We start from the raw sequence: 7,816 nt of genomic DNA on the forward strand, positions 1-7,816 counted from the left end.
CACTCACTCGCTCACTCTTGGTTCACTCCTGGCTCACTCCTTGCTCACTCCCGACTCACTCCCGGCTCACTCCCGGCTCACTCCCGGTTCACTCCCGGTTCACTCCCGGCTCACTCCTCGCTCACTCACTCGCTCACTCTTGGTTCACTCCTGGCTCACTCCTGGTTCACTCTCGGCTCACTCCCGGCTCACTCCTCGCTCACTCACTCCTCGCTCACTCACTCGCTCACTCCTGGTTCACTCCTGGCTCACTCCCGGCTCACTCCCGGCTCACTCCCGGCTCACTCCTCGCTCACTCCCGGCTTACTCCCGGCTTACTCCTGGTTCACTCCTGGCTCACTCCCGGCTCACTTCCGGCTCACTCCTCGCTCACTCCCGGCTCACTCTTCGCTCACTTACTCGCTCACTCCCGACTCACTCTTTGCTCACTCACTCGCTCACTCCTGGTTCACTCCTGGCTCACTCCCGGCTCACTCCTCGCTCACTCCTCGCTCACTCACTCGCTCACTCTTGGTTCACTCCTGGCTCACTCCTGGTTCACTCTCGGCTCACTCCCGGCTCACTCCTCGCTCACTCACTCCTCGCTCACTCACTCGCTCACTCCTGGTTCACTCCCGGCTCACTCCCGGCTCACTCCCGGCTCACTCACTCGCTCACTCCTGGTTCACTTCTGGCTCACTCCCGGCTCACTCCTCGCTCACTCCCGGCTCACTCCCGGCTCACTCCCGGCTCACTCCCGGCTCACTCCCGGCTCACTCCCGGCTCACTCCCGGCTCACTCCCGGCTTACTCCCGGTTCACTCCCGGCTCACTCCTCGCTCACTCACTCGCTCACTCTTGGTTCACTCCTGGCTCACTCCTGGTTCACTCTCGGCTCACTCCCGGCTCACTCCTCGCTCACTCACTCCTCGCTCCCTCACTCGCTCACTCCTGGTTCACTCCTGGCTCACTCCCGGCTCACTCCCGGCTCACTCCTCGCTCACTCACTCGCTCACTCTTGGTTCACTCCTGGCTCACTCCTGGTTCACTCCCGGCTCACTCCCGGCTTACTCCTGGCTCACTCCTCGCTCACTCCCGGCTCACTCCTCGCTCACTCACTCGCTCACTCCTCGCTCACTCACTCGCTCACTCCTGGTTCACTCCTGGCTCACTCCTGGCTCACTCCCGGCTCACTCCCGGTTCACTCCTCGCTCACTCCCGGCTCACTCTTCGCTCACTCCTCGCTCACTCCCGGCTCACTCCCGGCTCACTCCCGGCTTACTCCCGGTTCACTCCCGGCTCACTCCTTGCTCACTCCCGACTCACTCCCGGCTCACTCCCGGTTCACTCCCGGTTCACTCTCGGCTCACTCCTCGCTCACTCACTCGCTCACTCTTGGTTCACTCCTGGCTCACTCCTGGTTCACTCCTGAATCACTCCCGATTCACTCCCGGCTCACTCCCGGCTCACTCTTCGCTCACTCCTCACTCACTCCTCACTCACTCCTTACTCACTCTTCACTCACTCCTTACTCACTCCTCACTCACTCCTCACTCACTCACTCACTCACTTACTTACTCACTTACTCCTCACTCACTCTCACTCACTCACTCACTCACTCATTCACTCACTCACGCACGCACCCCATCCACGTCGCTAACCCATGTGCACACTGCAAACGAAGTAAAGTTCACATGTGTTTGCAGGTTTCCAATACAATGTCTGGTAACGGAATTAACACTTACTCATTTTACAAGTACACTCATAAAAAAAGTAAACAAAGACATTGCTTCGCTGTGGTCACACACAAACACACACACACACACACATTTAAATTTTTGTCTACAAATTATGGATTTCCTACTTACCGACATTTAAAAAAATTTTTTTTGAGTCGCCAAAAATCTTTGCATGTTTTTGACACCACAGACGCGTGCTTCGCGCGCGCTACTTAACTTTTTATTTTTACCTTTTAAAAATAAATTACAACAATAAATGTATAGATAATATTTATACAAATTTGACAGCTGTCAAAATTCAATTGCAATGACAGCTACTCTTGCAACACGAAGTAAGCGCAGCGAGAGAACCAATTGGCATCGCGGAAAAGCGACAACAATGATCTTCGAGAAATGCGAGCAATCGACTTTACATGCCTTTTTTAGATAGGAGGACTAGAACATGCACGCGCTTCGCGCGCGCCAACTGTTATTTTTTTATTTGTTATTACACCCTGCATAAAATTACTATTGCATATAACATATATACAACTCGTTTATTTCTTAAACATTTCGGCCTTTGAAAAAAGGTTACATAGCTTAATTACATAATAACATAGGACTCTTAATGACTATTTACGCTTTTCTTTGTCATTTCTCGTCTTTAATACATTTTTCATCCATTTTGTACCTATATCTACCTCTGATAACATTTTCCTAACAGAGAAATTTTGTCTTCGCAATTCTGTAAATTCTTCTAATATTGGTTCTAAAGTCTCTACTTTTAAATTGTATAGCCTACACTTTTTCCTTTTTCCAATATCTATTCCCTAATGCCTCGTTTCCGCACTTAAATCTCGCTATCATAGACTAACTCCCTACTCTTATTTTACCCCACTAAAATATACAAAAGCTTCTCATCTATTTTTATTTCTTTGTACACTCTATTATATTTTGCCCATATTATTTTTTCATATCTTCCTTGTTTTTGTTCGTCTCTGTTTATCTTTCTAACCCTTCCAGTGAGAAATAACCATCAAATCGACATCAATTTGATTTGATCAATGCAATTTATATCAATTCTCCCTTAATTTGATATCAATTTGATGGGTTATTTTTCTAACTAAGTTATGTATATACATAAAGTTTTTTCATAGAATTCCTGATAAGTTTTCAGAAATAGTTCCGTTGATTTATTTAAAAAAAATTGATATTTGAAAATATGAGGTGCTATTTTCCCCTGGCACCTCATTAATAAAAATTGAACGTTTTAACAGCAGTTATACTTGCACCCGTAATAGTTCTAGAGTTTTTGATAGATTTTAACAATAGTTCTGTATTCTACATTAAATATATTTAAACAATTTTTTAATTATACGGCTGGCACCGCACTAAAAAAGTAAACTACCATTTATAGCGAGTTCCAGACGATTACATAGCATTTTTCAATAGTTCAGCAATAGTTCCAAAGCTTTTTGCAGGTTTCGTCGACAATTCCGGTCTTTAAGCATGTTTAAACAATTTTTTTATTAGACGGTTGGCACCGCACTACAAGAGTAAACTACTATTTTATAGCAAATTCCAGACGAGTACATAGCATTTTTCAATAGTTCTGCAATAGTTCTAAAGCTTTTTGTAGATTTTGTCGACAGTTCCGGTCTTTAACATTTTTAAACAATTTTTTATTTGATCCTGTCTCGCACTATCAGATATGAATACTACGCTATGGTATTTAAACTTCAGCCAATTTTATGGTATCTGATAGGTATGTGTTAATAATGTAATTGACATTTTTTAAATTTAGAGTTGGGTTAGTTAATCTAATTTTTAACTAAGTTAATGAAATTTAATTGATTATGAAATGAATTCTATTATGTTAAAAGTTACGTAAATAAATACTAATTCTATTAAATTTACGTTAAGATTAATTTGTTTCTAGTTTAAGTAAAGTTAATTTTGAGAAACTTTTTTATATTAAATTAAAAAGTCATATGATTTGTTTAAGTTAAATTACCAACATAATTACAATATTATTTGTGAAATATATTTAATTTTAATATAATATTTTATTTGTAAATCAACTTACAATGTCGCTCTATTGTTAACCAGTAATTCATGACATGTATAAATACTTATCCTTAGAGGTTTAGAAAGAGGTTACTTATAAATACCATTGTTTGTCAAACGAACTGTCGATAAAACCTACAAAAAGCTTTGAAACTATTGCAGAAATATATTGGAGAATGCTGTGTGGTTGTCTGGAACTCGCTATAAAATTGTAGTTTACTCTTGTAGTGCGGTGCCAGCCGTCTAATAAACAAATCGCCTAAAAATGCTAAAAACCGGAACTGTCGACAAAACCTGCATAAAGATTTGGAACTATTGCAAAACTATTAAAAAATGCTATGTACTCGTCTGGAACTTGCTATAAAAATGGTAGTTTACTCTTGTAGTGGAGTGCCAGCAGTCTAATAAAAAAAATTGTTTAAAAATACTTAAAGATCGAAAATGTCGACGAAACCTATAAAAAGCTTTGTCACTATTGCAGAACTATTGAAAAATGTTATGTACTCGTCTGGAACTCACTATAAAATGGTAGTTTACTCCTGTAGTGCGGTGCCAGCCGTCTAATAAACAAATTACCTAAAAATGCTTAAAGACCGGAACTGTCGACGAAACCTGCAAAAAGCTTTGGAACTATTGCAGAACTATTGAGAAATGCTATGTACTCGTCTGAAACTCGCTATAAAATTGTAGTTTACTTTTGTAGTGCGGTGCCAGCCGTCTAATAAAAAAATTTTTTTAAATACTTAAAGACCGGAACTGTCGACGAAACCTGCAAAAAGCTTTGGAACTATTGCAGAACTATTGAGAAATGCTAAGTACTCGTCTGAAACTCGCTATAAAATGGTAGGTTACTCTTGTAGTGCGGTGCCAGCCGTCTAATAAAAAAATTTTTTTTAAATGCTTAAAGACTGAAACTGTCGACGAAACCTACAAAAAACTTTAACACTATTGCAGAAACTATTAAAATATGCTATGTACTCTTCTGGAATTCGCTATAAAATAGTAGTTTACTCTTGTAGTACGGTGCCAGCCGTCTAATAAAGAAATTGCTTAAAAATGCTTAAAGACCGGAACTGTCGACGAAACCTGCAAAAAGCTTTGGAACTATTGCAGAACTATTAAAATATGCTATGTACTCGTCTGGAACTCGCTATAAAATGGTAGTTTACTCTTGTAGTGCGGTGCCAGCCGTCTAATAAAGAAATTGCTTAAAATGCTTAAAGACCGGAACTGTCGACGAAACCTGCAAAAAGCTTTGAAACTATTGCAGAACTATTGAAAAATGCTATGTACTGTCTGGAACTCGCTATAAAATTGTAGTTTACTCTTGTAGTGCGTGTGCCAGCCGTCTAATAAAAAAATTCTTTAAAAATGCTTAAAGACCGAAAACTGTCGACGAAACCTACAAAAAACTTTGTCACTATTGCAGAACTATTAAAATATGTACTTGTCTGGAAACTCGCTATAAAATTGTAATTTATTCTTGTAGTGCGGTGCCAGCCGTCTAATTAAAAAATTCTTAAAAATGCTCAAAGACGGGAAACTGTCGACGAAACCTACAGAAAGCTTTGTCACTATTGCAGAACTATTAAAATATGTTATGTATTCGTCTGGATCTCGCTATAAAATGGTAATTTACTCTTGTAGTGCGGTGTTAGCCGTCTAATAAAAAATTGTTTAAAAATGCTTAAAAACCGGAACTGTCGACGAAATCTGCAAAAAGCTTTGGACCTATTGCAGAACTATTAAAACATGCTATGTACTCTTCTGAATTCGCTATAAAATGGTAGTTTACTCTTGTAGTGCGGTGCCAGCGGTCTACTAAAAATTGTTTTTAAAATACTTAAAGACCGGAAGTGTCGACAAAACCTGCAAAAAGCTTTGAAACTATTGCAGAACTATTAAAATATGTTATGTACTCGTCTGGCACTCGCTATAAAATGGTAGTTTACTCTTGTAGTGCGGTGCCAGCCGTCTAATAAAAAAATTGCTTAAAAATGCTTAAAGACCGGAACTGTCGACGAAATCTACAAAAGCTTTGACATTATTGCAGAACTTTTAGAAAATGTCATAAAGTTGACTGAAACTCGCCAAACAGTGGTACTTTACTCTTGTGGGCAATGCCAACAGCCAAATTAAAAAACTGTTTAAATATATTTAATGTACAGAACTATTGCTAAAATCTAACACATATTTATCAAGTAATTTTTAATTATCTTAATTATCTTTTTTGCCAATACATTAAATATAATTATAATTCTTTTTTTATTTGTATTAATTAAAAAATTAATATATCGTTATGTAAAATGTATATTTTAATTGCAGGTACGTTTAACTGAATATCATATCTAATTGTATATAATTGTATGTGGCGCCATATAATGCTGTGTTAGTAGTGCATTTTGTATATAATTATATATAGCATTTATACAACTATATAGTCATATATAGCCATATATATTAATGTGGCTAATCTGGGTCCATATATAATCAGATATAGCACCATATCTAATTTTATATAATTGTATGTGACGCCAGATATAATGCTATGTGAGCATCCTATATATAATTATATAGCATTATATATGGCGCCATATACAATTAGATATGCAGACTTGCCCGCTAGTTAGAGCGCGGCGCCGTCGATAGGCGGCGTACTCTCTCAGGAGCAAAGTGCAGTCGATCGGCTACATAAAGATCACTCGTAGCGTGGTTAAGGCAAGCAAAAATTAGCTTCTTGTTCCTGTCTGATGTGGAAGAGGACTGCCACTATTTTATGATTTACTCATTAGAAATATCTATATATGGTTATTTATATATAAATATTTATATCTGTATATGGTTACATACAATCTGATTGTATATAATGTTAATTATATATAATCATATATGATTATATATAATTATATGGTTGTATATAATTATATATGGCTATGTGGTTATATATGTTTATATATGGTTACATACAATCGTATACGATTGTATAATGCCATTTTTTTATATGATTGTATATAATGTCATTTGAAGATCTGAAGAAAATAATGTTATTGAACTTTTCGAGAAAGAAATCTTGATATCTCAAATTGAGTGTACCAATTTATTTGGATTGGTTGCAATTGAAAACTCACATTAATATTATCTCATGAAAAAATAATTTAGATATAATTGTATATAATTATTTTTTCTCGGAAAGATTCATATATAGACTCAGTTGTTCTTATTCTTTCATATATGAAACTATATATGACTTTATAGGATTATATATATATCTATATATGATTACTCAACTTCAATAGGTACAATCAGATATGACCTGATATTATTATAATCATATAAAGCATTTGGCATTTCTTCAGATATAAGCCGGCAAGAACAATGGAGTCCATATATAAAAATATATATAAATATATATAAATTATATATAAATTATATATAGTGCCCATAAATAATTTATATATAATTATATATGCTGTATATATAAATCATATATAATTACATATAATTATATATAACGTCATATATAATTATACCTAAATTATGTTTTCCTGAAATAATATTAATGTGAGTTTTCAATTGCAACCCATCCAATTAAATCGGTACACTCAATTTTGAGATATCAAGATTTCTTTCTCGTAAATTCATTATTTACATTATACATAATAATTTGTTTTAGTAAAATGAAATTGTATGTAGGCACATGTGTAAAGCCTCTTGAATGGCAAACTGGATTTACATGTGTGTATATTACATAAGAATCTGATCTGAAGAAAATAATGTTATTGAACTTTTACGAGAAGAAGAAATCTTGATATCTCAAAATTGAATGTACCGATTTAATTGGATTGATTGCATTAAAAAACTCACATTAATATTATCTTATGAAGAAATAATTATTTAGATATAATTATATATGACGTATTAAAAATATTTGATTGATTTTATTGATCTTTCGACTGATTTGTGAATATATATGTACTTAACGTTTTTTTTTTTTTTACTTTTATAAGGTTTGATAGAATTTATCTTCTTTTGTAAAAATCAAGTGATAGTGTT

Source organism: Monomorium pharaonis, chromosome 3 (assembly GCF_013373865.1).
Source record: "Monomorium pharaonis isolate MP-MQ-018 chromosome 3, ASM1337386v2, whole genome shotgun sequence".
Lineage (NCBI taxonomy): Eukaryota > Metazoa > Arthropoda > Insecta > Hymenoptera > Formicidae > Monomorium > Monomorium pharaonis.